The sequence below is a fragment of the Pongo abelii genome, chromosome Y, assembly GCF_028885655.2.
Source record: "Pongo abelii isolate AG06213 chromosome Y, NHGRI_mPonAbe1-v2.0_pri, whole genome shotgun sequence".
NCBI classification, from domain to species: domain Eukaryota; kingdom Metazoa; phylum Chordata; class Mammalia; order Primates; family Hominidae; genus Pongo; species Pongo abelii.
In genome coordinates, this window is record NC_072009.2 from 14438660 (window position 1) to 14446374 (window position 7715).

General features: G+C 47.9%; 1 pseudogene; it reads right to left on the reverse strand.

Moving 5' to 3' along the window:
- Positions 1–3974: 3974 nt before the first annotated feature.
- On the reverse strand, positions 3975–6732 carry LOC129053425 (testis-specific Y-encoded protein 8-like; annotated as a pseudogene).
- Positions 6733–7715: the final 983 nt, after the last annotated feature.

The following is a 7715-nucleotide window of genomic DNA, read 5'->3' on the forward strand; positions in this document are numbered from 1 at the left end:
AATAACGGAAGCAACCTGAGTGTCCCTCAATTGATGAGTGGATTAAAAAAATGGGGTAAATACACCTACGCGGAATGGAAAAATGTAATGCAATAATAAATAAGGAAATCCTGCCAGTTGTGACAATGCGTGTGAATCTGCTGAATGTGTGCATGCCATTTTGTTAAGTCACATAAGCCAGGTATCTGAAAGGCAACTAGCACATGACCTCATTCTTATAAGAAATTGAAAAAGCGGACTTCACAGAGGTAGTGACTCCGAAGGCGGGGGTGAAGAGGGTGCACTGAGGAGATGCTGGATCAAGAATTCATATTTCTAGTTAGAAAGGAGGGATAGGTTAAAAATATTTTCTTCAGCCTGCTGACTATAACTGGTGATAATGTATTCTTTCTCTAACAAAATTCTAAGACAGTGCATGTCAAGTTTTTTCACAACAAAAATGACAAGTATGTGAGATCACGCATATGTTGATTAGCTGGATGTATCCAATGCATAATATATATGACCTTTTGAACAACACTCCTTATGTTATAAATATGTATCATTTCATATGACAGTTTCAAATAAACATACAATTTTTAAAACGCCTTAAGAGAATAAATGTCAATAAACTATTTTATTATAAAGCGGTGCTTTTCATTTCTATCAAAGTCTTTTTCATGACACAGGAAAGAATGCAACATCGTTTGGTAAGTTAAGGAAAAATATATATGTGCACATATATATATATAAATTTATAAATATGAAAATCGCAATGAATGCTGACGATGAGTTGAAAGATAGAAATTAGAGGCACGGAGACTACAGTCCATGAATTGAAACCTTCACTGCATGTTTGAAAAGAAGACGTGAGGAGGTAGAAGAAAAAAGCAAAAAACTCAAAGCCATGCCAGGGCCATGGGTCACACCTGTCATTCCGGCACTTTGGTAGGCTGAGGTGGGAGGATTGCCTGCACTCAGGAGTTCCAGAGGAGCCTGGGGCAACATGGGCCCATATCCAAAAAGTAATCAATTGCTAAATTAATACATAGCTGGGAAGGGTTGCATGCACCTCTAGTGCCAGCTGTGTGAGAGTCTGAGTTGAGAGGATCACATGGGTGTGTGGTGTCTGGGATGCAGTGGGCTAAGACCCTGGGGCTGCTGTCCAACCTAGAAGACAGAGTAAGACCCATTCTCGGAAAACCAACAAAAAAAGAGTCACATTCGGCAAATTAAAACTACGTAGTGTGAGGAGAATCAAAATAAATGAAACATCATTAGAGCCTACGCGATCCGATGGAGGAAACCAGCTTTCACATAATAACAGCGCCAGATGGGGAGAACAATAAGAAAGGGCAGAGAGAACACTGTAAGTAATAATACACCAAACTCCCCAAATGACTTAAAAGACATAAATGTAAAAAGAGTGCTCCTTTTCCATTCAAAGCCCTTAATAACAAGTGCAAGTGTCTTTTTCTGAATCCCTGACATGCATTCAGCTAGCCTGAACCTCTTGGTGAAGTTCCCAGACCACGATGTGCCCTTTCTATATGCTCTCATTTTCTTATTTCCTATCACTTATCTGTAGCAGGTCATAACGAATCATGATTGTTTGACATTCTTTGACACAATGAATAATTCAGGTATGAGTTCATTAAACAATAGTTTATGACATGTCGTGAAGAAATTCTGTACGCATGATGTTGGTTAAAAGATAATACAAAACTGAAATGGAGGAAGAAGAACATTTTCTACGTTTCATCATCGTGCTTGTGTTTACGCAGCATGTATCTACGAACTATAGCTGCCTGCTGGAAAATCATCTGACACAATCACTTGAAAGTTCTCCTTCCGCTTGGGAGACCACAGGCATACCCACTTTTTCACTTTTCCACCTTTTCGATACACTGAGCGGGATGAGTGGAATCCATGGGACTTTTGGCTTTGCTGCAATGCTCAGTATTTGTTTTTAACACTGTCATTGCTAGATTGGCCTGAAATAAACCGTTCATTATGGCTCACAAAAAGAACTCATCTCTTTCAGCTCAGAGTCTTTCAAAGAGGAATTTCATCCAGACATTCTGATGTCTGACGCCACTGCCAAGAGATTCAGAATTACAAACTAAATTCAGATAGAGAACAGAAAGGTAGATGATACAGACGGAGAGAGTGTGGTGGGGAAGGAAGGGAAAGAAGAAAGGAAGGGTGTAAAGGAAAGGAAGGAAGAAAGGAAGGGAGAGAGAGTGACAGATGTTCAAAGACACAGATACAAATTCTAGCATGGTTGTAGAGATAGGCATGTACAAATTACCGCAGGTAGTGTGGAAAAATATGGGGAGACATAGGTGGAGTCAGAGGAAAGATACAAACCCACGCAGAGAAATAAACATACACAACTACAAACACACTAAAAACTACAAACACACACTTGGTACTTTAAACATGAAAAAGACCCTGACAGTAGGTGTAACAGAGGTGTTTCAGAGTTACTGAGGCAGAATACAAATCCGTTAGTACCCTTAGCGTTTGTGGCCCATGTGCACGGATATTCAGTGGAAGAAGCGTTAGACAGCCTGTACAATTCAGCACAATTCAGCACCATCTCTGATAATACCAAAACAATGGTATTATCAGTGTGCCCAGGAGCAGGGGGAAAACTGGGCTATAGATTTTCAAAGCTCAACTGCTGATACCGAGCAGGAGGTGTGGAATGCGTATTGAAGGCAGTACAACAGATTCATGAACTTTGACTGTCAAACCTTCCTCCCTGAAACAACATAGCTCTTCTCACAGAAGCTGTGCCGACCAGAGTACATATGGGACAGGAATGTTAGCACTCTACTAGTGTGTGGCCAACATGGATGCTCATGTTGGAACTGTTTTTTCTGGGAACCGGGAAGAAAGTTCTGCCGCCGACACTGAAATCCTCCTCACCCATCAGTGACACAGGCAACCCCTCGTCTTGTGCATAGACACAGGTGTTCATGGGAAGCCGCCACCCACCCGTGAATGAAAACTGTATGTGTTGTCCTCCTGTGTGAGGCTTGCAACACATACTGTGCAACTATCTGCTCTTTACATTATTAAACTTAGGCAAAGTATGCTGAAAAGGCCACAGAAAATCAGAGGGCCCTGGGCTCCAGAAACAATCTGCAGTGCCAATCACTGGGGAGAATAGAGCCTCACTAGAGTTTGCAAGAGCACAAAATGCACTCGTAATGTTGGTAGCTACATACACTACTGGTTCCTCACCTAACATACAATCGTGGAGAAAAGCTTAACCCAACTAAAGATGTAAACATCAACAAGAGCGTCCATATCCTGTGTCATCAAGTGACAAGACAGTCCATGCGTGGATTCCCCAGCAATCTTATATTCCACAAATCCAACCCCTTTCCCCGCACTTCTGCCAGTCTGTGTTTTCCCTTAGTCATCTACGCCAAAAAGCATATCCTGAATGCTTTCCCACATGCCTCTGTCACCTTTCCCACAGTCCCTCCATACACCTTACCTGCCCATTTCTTCTCACGTTGATGTGTGAGAAGTTCTGAGGGGCTGATTGTCCCAGAAAAGGATTATGCATTCACCTTTAAAAGAACGTGAATTCAACAAGAAAGGGAACTTCAAGATTTCCATCATCCTGTGCTTATCTATTGTGTATGATGATACCCAAAATGAAGGATTTTAGAGGTCCCAGCAAACTGGGCTGTGGAAACCTTAACCCCTTTCCTTGAACTACTTCTGCTTCCATAGGACAAAGTAAGTTTCCAACTAAGCTGTCTTTTGCTTTGACCTCCCCAACTCTGTCCTGTAGGAAGAATCCCAACACATTCCACACCCATTCACTCCACAATTTTAGAGGCCCAGCTCCAACACAGACGGGTCAGTTCCATGAAGAAAATAAAGCATATTGATTGATCAATTCAATATGACACCCAAATCCAGGGGATAAACGTACACACACACACAGAAACAAACACACACACACACAGTCAAACATTCTTGAGAATATTTATTTGGCATTCCATACAATCCAAGTTTACCCCCTTTTCCTGTCTGATTTTTTTGTGACTGGGTCGGTTTTTCCTTTACTTCCTGGGCATAAGACCATGCTGAGTACTGACATCCTGCATACGGTAGTAACTTTTTAGGAGTTCTGCTGTTTTAAGTAAGGTCCGATGCTCCCTCACAGTCAACTCAACATCTGGGAGTCCCCTAGAGAAACACAAACGCATGTCAAAACGCATTTCTCTCAGCCATACTTTGAAATGTTTTAATTGCAGGGCCCGCTGAGAAAAGGATATCCCTTCCCCATTTGTGATCTCTTAAACTTCCTCCTACCATGGGTTACAAACTGTTCTCCGCAATACCTGCCCCATTCCCAGTACTCTCTGTGAGGGGAGTCAGCTAACAAGATGCATTGTACACTAAAAGCACACAGAAATCTGATGCGGCAATAGCTCAAGGAAATCCATCAATCTAAACAATCCTTTGCGGTCTAGGACAGGGATGACCAGGAGGCACATTCAGGGAGCCCAATCTCATGGAGTAGGTAGGATGACTGCCGCTGGGGTTGACGGCCATGGAATCAAGGGCTACAGATTGAAGTGAATGATTTTCAGCTTCACTTCTCAGTGATTCTGGAAATGGACTATGCTCCCCTGGGCTTAAGACTCACAGCTATAACCTGCCTTGCAGTGCAGTCTCTAATCTGCCTTTTTCAGCCCAATGCCATGAATGTCCTGGATTCTGTCACTCTCTCTCGTCCTCTCAAGGAATTTCTACATATAGGAAAGCAGCCTCAATTTCTACATTTCTGAAACGAGCGTCCAGGCTCCCTGAATAGGCAGGTGTGTCAACCCCCTCATAGTGGGCATCAAACAGCTCCAGTTCCAACTGAACGGCTCACCTGAAATCTCTGTTCCCTCTTCAGGTGGCTTCATCCTCTTGTAGTACGGCAGGGGATTGCGCCACAGGTCCTTACATAGGATCTGTCAGGGGAATCAATCGGCAAACGCCTCATCAGGGCTCAGACTGGTGACCCAAACAGGTGGGAACACACCAGGGTCATTGCTGATGTTTCCCAGTGAGGACCCACCTCAGCAATCCTATTAGATCCTGCGAAGTTGTGGTCAGAAAACCAGTTGAAGAAGTTAAGGCTGCTGTTGTGGTGTCTGCGGCGATAGGCCTCAACTTCATAATCTGGATACCACTGAATTGGAGTGGAATGAGAAGCCCTGTATTCTACAGAGACAGAAAGTTTTGTGGGAAGGGGACTGGATCACGTTGGCAATGATCCACCCACCATCTTCCTTCCACTACCCATCCTGGGAGCCACCTGTCACCTGTGATGTTCACCAGATATTCCTTGGTAATCACTTTATTCTGGAAGTAGGGGTTACTCCGAAAGAACAACATGATCCTGCAGAGATGAACGGGATGCTTCACTTCTTCCACCTGTCAGGACAAGGTGGAGAAAGTTTAAATACCTTTTTGGGTGAGGTGCCAACTGTTGCTCACAGGAACCAATTATTTCCCTTACCCTCCCCCACTAAACCCTCTAGCCTCAGTCTTGCTGTCCTCACCTCTAAGTTGATCATGTAGCTCAGCATGTCTTCATCTTGGTCAGTGAGCAGGGCTGACATCTGGGGGTGGTTTGCAATCTGATTTAGGTCAAAGAGCCTTTACATGCGGTGGAAGGAGAAGCTAGGAGCAACAGGGAAGAAGGCCTAAGAGCACCCAGAGGCTGGGGTAGGGGATTTCTCAGATCTGCTTCCACGTATATGACCTCCTTTCGCCTCCCCCTACCCCTAAAATAAGGCCCCTTGGCTTCACAGAGGGTGTATAATTCTGAGGCTGACTGCACTGACATGCGGAGGTGCGATTTGCAGAGACTTGCTGGTGTCTGAGGAGTGGCAGAATCTGCTTATAGCCGAAGACGCCCAGTCCCAGATCGGACTAGAAAGGGGGAGCAATTACACTGCCTTAAAAATAGCTTGATGCACACAAAAACCTATTCTGGTCTGAACTCGCTTCTGTTCTTCAAAAACATGCCCCAAACGTCTGCTGCTCGGCATCACCAAGGGTTTCTCTGCCGCACGCAGGAAAATAGTACCCACGCCTGCTGCAGTTTTCCCTAGCCACATTTGTCCGGGGCAACTCACCTTTGTTCCCCAAAGGTGGCGTCACATCGATGCCAAGCTGCCCATAAGTTACTTACACTTCCCCGAGAGCACCTCTCCACCAGAAAGGCAGAAGAAACACTGAGAAGGATACAACATTGGCCCAGAAGCCAGGGACGCTCTGGATGACCGCGCCTCTGCAGTCTAGGTGGGCCTTGCGCCTCCGCTCCATCTTTTCCCTCTGCCGAGAAAAGGCCTTCCTGGCTTGGGCATTAACCGGCCCCAGCTCCACCTGAACGGCCAGCAGCTCCTCCAGTGCAGACTCTGGGGTCATGGGCCCAGGGCCAGGCTGTGCCCGCTGGGCCTCCTCCTGCGGCTCCACGAGGCCCTCCTCCTGGGCCACCACCTCCACCTCCGTCATTATGTCATCCAACACCAGCACCGCCTCCTCCCCCAAAGCCACCTGCTCACTCTCCACCCCGGCCGCCCCCTCCTGTACAGCCTCCATCCTGAAGACGGTGCCCTCCTCCGCACTCCCACTGAGCAAGGCCTATGCTGCCCGAACCGAGCCACACGAACCCGGCCGCAGCCTTTATTGCACCCAGTGGGTCAGCGGGCCCTCAGTGCGCATGCGCGGGGCTCCCGGGCGCCCCCTAATGGACTGCGCGGGAAGAGCGCAGGGAGCCGCGCTGCGACCGCCTTCCTCCCATGCTGGCCAATGAATGGGAGGGCGGTGGGCGTCTCCCTGGGCGGCACAGCCACTGGTGGGCCTGCATCTCCAACTCCCCCTAACTCCAACTCCTCTCCCCAAACCTCCTCCGAGAAGCCCTTGGAGCTTGTGCCCGGTAGCTCGGCATCCTGGGACAGACGGGCTGCGTGGCATTTGGAATTGTGGGCACGGCAGCCCTGTGTCCTGACATCCTGAGTGTGGCAAGCCATGAAAATCTCTATGTGTCATGAACACATGAAACATCTCTCTTCGTTAGGCAGGCCAGCTGGATGGTACGGAAGCAATACTGCAGATCCAGAGAACTCTCTCTGGTTGCTGGGGCCAGGTTGACAGGGGCGGCCTAGGGGAAGTGAGTCCGGCCGGGCACGTGGGAGGAAAGTCGCCTCCTTGTGCTAAGGTGAAATTGATCTGTTGTAGAGGCCAGAACCCCGGCACACACTATCGCAGGTCGAGGCAAATACAGGCTCTGCGTACCATGCTTCCTCCCTGAGGATGCTGCAGTCCAAGGAGCATTCCAAAGGGCCTCTTGTCCTATGCCCTGGGCACACCAGAGGCCGGCCGCCAGGGTTGGCCATTGATGACTTGCGCGCACGGTGTTTTGCAATGCCTTGCCGACCCAGAGGCTCCCGCACCCGCTGCAGTGGCTGCGGTGCCTGCTGGTGGTGCTCTGCAGGCCCAGGGCCTGGGCCTCTGGCTCCTGAGCTCCTGTGCACAGTTGAGCCTGCGGGGGAGCCGAGCCCTGTGGCCATTGCAGGATCTGCGGGTCCAGCGGAGCTCCTCAGGAAACCTGGGTCCACGTGGGTGTGGGACTAGGTTCTCAGCAGGGCGATGCCCGTGGGTTTTTAGGGAGGGTGTCTGTGGGGGATCGGTCCCCAAGAGCCTAG